The 5,835-nt window shown below is 38.1% G+C and overlaps 1 long non-coding RNA gene across 1 annotated transcript; it reads right to left on the bottom strand.

Moving 5' to 3' along the window:
• Positions 1-778: 778 nt before the first annotated feature.
• On the bottom strand, positions 779-5,617 carry LOC144589409 (uncharacterized). Its single transcript, XR_013545499.1, has 2 exons — positions 1,489-5,617; positions 779-893 (listed from the first exon to the last, which is right to left on the bottom strand). It is a non-coding gene; the product is annotated as an uncharacterized LOC144589409 (long non-coding RNA).
• Between the last annotated feature and the right edge of the window lie 218 nt (positions 5,618-5,835).

Raw genomic sequence — 5,835 nt, forward strand, 5'->3', positions numbered from 1 at the left:
CAGCTGGAACCTGGGGCCTGGGACTCGCCCATTGACTGATAAGGAGTTATTGGATGCCATGCAGTTATTTCCCCCGACTACTGCAGGCCCCCTCAAGTTTGGAATTGGCTTATTGGTTGAATTTGAATTGGTTTAATAAAGTGTGGCCCATATTTAAATCCAAACAATTGTTGTCTTGCATCTTCATTTCGGGGCATGGGGGGGCAAGAAGGAGGAGGAGGAGGAGGAGGAGGAGGAGGAGGAGGAGGAGGAGGAGGAGGAGGAGGAGAAGAAGAAGAAGAAGAAGAAGAAGAAGAAGAAGAAGAAGAAGAAGAAGAAGAAGAAGAAGAAGAAGAAGAAGAAGAAGCAGCATTATTTTCATGGCAATGGGGATTTCACAAAGTTTGGGATCCTCTCGGGAGCACATTAAATTACCTCCATGGGCCAATGCTCAACTTTATTATTAGCAGCATGTTTTTGAATGCCAGTTTTCCAAAGTACAAAGCAATTTGTGATAGTATCAGAAAAAAAGTTACATAATACAAAACATTTTTACATAATTCAGTAATAACTGCAACTTACTAAATAATTGTTCAATAGGATAAGCATCTCAGAGTAATATATTAAGATTAACCACCCCACCAATAATTCAAAATGAGCTCTGATTTTAAAATAAATAAATCAAAAACACATTTCATCCAAAGCTTAACCACAGCCACAGTCCATAAGGAACCAACCCCCCCCACACACACACACAATCATGGCATATAAGTAATGTTTGTAGTAGCCATTATAGCTGGAGTCATACAGCTTCCCATGAGGTTTAAATGAGCGAGATGAGCAAATTTTAGGCTTAGGTAGTACCAAATATAAATGTTGCATCTGCTGCCTTGATAGCCAAAGATATAATCTGTCTGCAAAACAGGAACAATTATATTGACAAATTCAGATATGCTGTAAAAATCTTAGAATTAGCAAAGAGCAATTTTAAAATACTAATTAATATGATACAGTATTCATATAACATAAAAGCAGCAATGACGAAATTGAGGAAACCCTTTTCAGCATTCCTTTCCTTAGAGTAAGGAAATTGCTTTTGTTTTAAAAAATGGGTGTGGAGAGCAGCTATCTCTGAGCATGTGCAGAAGTTTTCCCTTGTTTCACATAAATTTACTTCCTTTTAAAATTTCAATTTAAAATGCATTTCTGTACATATACTTGATACCATGTAGCACTAATTTCAGGAGAGGTTTTCCATTTTGTAATTACCATAGCCTGGAAGAAAAAGTGACCCTCAAAGGAGATCTTCAAACCCAGTCTATTCTGTCTCCCTTTCTCCTTCCTGCTTTCTCATATACACACATGCATTCTGATGAATTGTTCTTAATGTACTGTAGCTTATTTTGTGCAGGCTTTCAAATGGCCAAAACATTCTGTTTGTCAGAGAAAAAGATAATGAATATTTTTGCGTTCAAAGCCATAATGTTTAGTCTGCAAACCTATACATACCTATGCAGAAGTAAGCTCCATTTCTGGGCAGTGGAGTTTGCTTTGCTGCTCCAGTTACTGTTAGTGGATGTAGAACTGTGGTATTAACAAGCTTTTGGGAACACAGGTAAACTGTGGGGAGGGGGACATCTAATTTGGAGAAAAAGAGGAAAAAGTCATGTTGAAAATTTTAGCTATATGGTACTGATTTGAATACTTCTAACACCATAACTTTCCTTCCTAGCACACTGAACAGATTACAGAGTAGGATGATGTAGTTTATGATTATTTATACAGTCTAATCAGAGAAACTTTATTTCAACTGTTACAGAAAGATGTCATGACGTAGTTCTTTCAACTCTTCACAAGCTAAATTTCATTGTGTGTTTGGGTTAGACTATTTTTGAAGATGACAGGGAGTTATATAATCTCAGGTCATCCTTGCTGAAATGCCAAAATGTTATTAGTTTCTGATCCATTTGACAACATCTTTCATTCCCCCTTTGCAAACAGCTATTCACTTTTATTTTAGTTCAGGCTAGTGCACAGAACATCTATTTTCTTGTCATTACTCAGTGGATTATTCTGCTAGTAAAGCTTGGGGAGACGAGGAACAACCATACTTATTATGAAGCAAGTTCACTCAATTCAGTAAGACTTCTCAATAAATTTGTTTAGAATGAACTGATAGGGTATAATCTTTTTTGGGATCCAAGCAACTCTATTTCTGTTGCAAACATTAATCACATTGAAGTTTCAAAGAAGAGTTCAGAATCATCATAGCCTTCTTGGGCATAGCCTTGTAATGAGAGTGAGGGAAAAGTTGGACAGCCACGATTAGAGGTATGTTTCCCAACAACCTGCATCTTTCTCAGAAAAACATATTTTTTTAGTAATGACAAGACAGGCAATGGCAGTATACATTAAAGACTGAGAGTTTAGTTTATGAACAGGTGCAATTTAAGAACCGTATAGGACCCTTTGTAAAAATTTCAGTGTATAACGCAAGGTATATAATGGGGATCAGTGGATAATATTATAAGGAGATAGGGTGGACTGTTCACACCTACCAGCAGAAACCAGGCAGACATATTAATCCGTTACGTACATCTTCACCAGTTTGCTGGAACTTTCATGTTTAGCTTAAGTTGCTGTATGGTCTCACACTAATCAACAAGGAGATGTTATGTTAATCTTTCCCTTCTGGGGAAGGGGAGAAAATTTCTGACCAGATTATCGCCCTTCCTCTACTTGATAATAATTAGAGTCAGTAAGGATACTATCAAAGTTAATATAGTGGGTTTTTTTCTTTGTCTTCCTTCTGAGGCTAGGAACCTTTCAGATGCTAGCAATTTGTTTAACCCCAACAGAATAATACACTACAGATTTTTTGGACATCACTCTGTGTTTTACTAATGCCTTCATTCTATCTGCTGAACGTTGCATCCTTATTAACACCACTATATTCAATGAACTTTGATATAGTTTTTTATATTGTTGTTGTTGTTTAGTCATTAAATCATGTCTGACTCTTCATGACCCCATGAACCAGAGCACGCCAGCCCCACCTGTTTTTCACTGCCTCCCGGAATTTGGTCAAATTCATGTTGGTAGCTTTGATGACACTGTCCAACCATCTCATCCTTTGTCGTCCCCTTCTCCTCTTGCCTTCACTCTTTCCCAACATCAGGGTCTTTTCCAGGGAGTCTTCTCTTCTCATGAGATGGCCAAAGTATTTGAGCCTCAGCTTCAGGATCTGTCCTTCCAGTGAGAACTCAGGGTTAATTTCCTTCAAAATGGATAGGTTTGTTCTCCTTGCAGTCAGGGGGACTTTCAAAAGTCTCCTCCAACACTACAATTCAAAAGCATCAATTCTTTGGCAGTCAGCCTTCCTTATGGTCCAGCTCTCACTTCCATACATTGCTACTGGAAAAACCATAGCTTTGACTCTGCGGACCTTTGTCAGCAAGGTGGTGTCTCTGCTTTTTAAGATGCTGTCTAGGTTTGTCATCGCTTTCCTCCCAAGAAGCAGGAGTCTTTTAATTTTGTGGCTGCTGTCACCATCTGCAGTGATCATGGAGCCCAAGAAAGTAAAATCTGTCACTGCCTCCATATCTTCCCCTTCTATTTGCCAGGAGGTGATGGGACCAGTGGCCATGATCTTAGTTTTTTTGATGTTGAACTTCAGACCATTTTTGGCACTCTCCTCTTTCACCCTCATTAATAGGTTCTTTCATTCTTCTTCATGTTTTGCCATCAGAGTCGTCTCCATATCTGAGGTGATTGATATGTCTTCTGACAATCTTAATTCTGGTTTGGGATTCCTCCAGTCCAGCCTTTCGCATGATGTATTCAACATATAAGTTAAATAAGCAGAGAGACAATATACAACATTGTCGTATTCCTTTCCCAATTTTGAACCAATCTGTTGTTCCTTATCCAGTTCTAATTGTTGCTTCCTGTCCCACATATAGATTTCTCAGGAGATAGATAAGGTGACCAGGCACTTCCATTTATTTAAGAACTTGCCATAGTTTGCTGTGGTCCACACAGTCAAAGGTTTTTGTGTAGTCAGTGAAGCAGAAGTAGATGTTTTTCTGAAACTCTCTGGCTTTCTCCATAATCCAGCGCATGTTAGCAATTTGGTCTCTAGTTCCTCTACCCCTTCAAAATCCAACTTGTACTTCTGGGAGTTCTCGGTCTACATATTGCTGAAGCCTACTTTGCAGGATTTTGAGCATAACCTTGCTAGCGTGTGAAATGAGTGCAATTGTACAGTAGTTGGAGCATTCTTTGGCACTGACCTTCTTTGGGATTGGGATGTAGACTGATCTTTTCCAGTCCTCTGGCCACTGCTGAGTTTTCCAAACTTGCTGGCATATTGAGTGTAGCACCTTAACAGCATCATCTTTTAAGATTTTAAATAGTTTGAGTGGAATGCCATCACCTCCACATGGTTGTTAGCCATGCTTTCTAAGGCCCACTTGACTTCACTCTCTAGGATGTCTGGCTCAAGGTCAGCAAACACACTATCTGGGTTGTATGGGACAACCAGATCTTTCTGGTATAATTCCTCTGTGTATTCTTGCCACCACTCCTTGATGTCTTCTGCTTCTGTGAGTTCACTACCATTTCTGTCCTTTATCATGTTCATCTTTGCACAAAATGTTCCTTTAACATCTCCAGTTTTCTTGAACAGATCTCTGGTTTTACCCTTTCTATTATTTTCCTCTATTTCTTTGCACTGTTCATTTAAGAAGGTCCTCTTGTCTCTCCTTGCTATTCTTTTGAAGTTTGCATTCAAATTTCTGTAACCTTCCCTATCTCTCTTGCATTTCTCTTCTCTGCTATTTGTAAAGTCTTGTTGGACAGCCACTTTGCTTTCTTGCAATTTTTCTTGCAATTACTTCCACTGTGAATTCATAAGGGATTTGATTTAGACTATACCTGACTAGCCCAGTGGTTTTTCCTACTTTCTTCAGTTTAAGCTCGAGCATTGCTATAAGAAGCTCATGATCAGAGCCACAATTAGCTTCAGGTCTTTTTTTTCCTAACTGTATAGAGCTTCTCTATCTTTGGTTGCAGAGAATATAATATAATATAATCAATCTGATTTTGGTATTGACCATATGGTGATGTCCATGTATAGAATCGCCTCTTGTGTTGTTGGGAAAGAGTTTTTGTGATGAACAACTTGTGATTATCAGCTTGTCTTTGCCTTTTTTTATATCCGTTCTTATTATTTATTGTTTGTGATCCACAAACAAAGCAGTTCACCTACTGATTAGCAATTGTGTGCAAGAGCTCCCAAAACTCTGTTTATTAAAGTCTTCTCTGAGTGAGGATGGATTTCTCATTATCACAATTATTATTATTATTACTAAGGAGATCCTGAAAAAAAAAAAAGAAAAAGATCCTGGAAAAAAAGAAAAAGGATAGTAAAATGGCCCTTGAAGAGTTAAATATTGGAACTTTGCATTATGAGCTAGGATTGAATGACTCCCTTTGATTCTGCTTTTCAGTTTCAGTTCTGTCCTCTACCCAGCCAGCAATAAGGAAACATATTTGTTTGCCTGCAATAAGAAGTAAGATTTTGTTTATTCTGCAGGTATTGTGATGAGTGGAGCAGAATTGCATACTGATTGCTAAAGGGTGAAATAAAGAGAACATACAAAGTTACCTGAAACAAAGCTACTCCAAGTTATTAATTACTTTTAAAAAGCACTCACTGTGCTCATATTTTTCTTATTTTCTTGCTTTTCTTAAGTACCATATTTTTTACTCTATAAGTCACACTTTTCCCCAAAAAAAGTGTGTGTGGGGGAAGTGTCTGTGTCTTATGGAGCGAATACTGTAAAACAGAGCTCC

This window comes from Pogona vitticeps, chromosome 5 (assembly GCF_051106095.1).
Source record: "Pogona vitticeps strain Pit_001003342236 chromosome 5, PviZW2.1, whole genome shotgun sequence".
Lineage (NCBI taxonomy): Eukaryota > Metazoa > Chordata > Lepidosauria > Squamata > Agamidae > Pogona > Pogona vitticeps.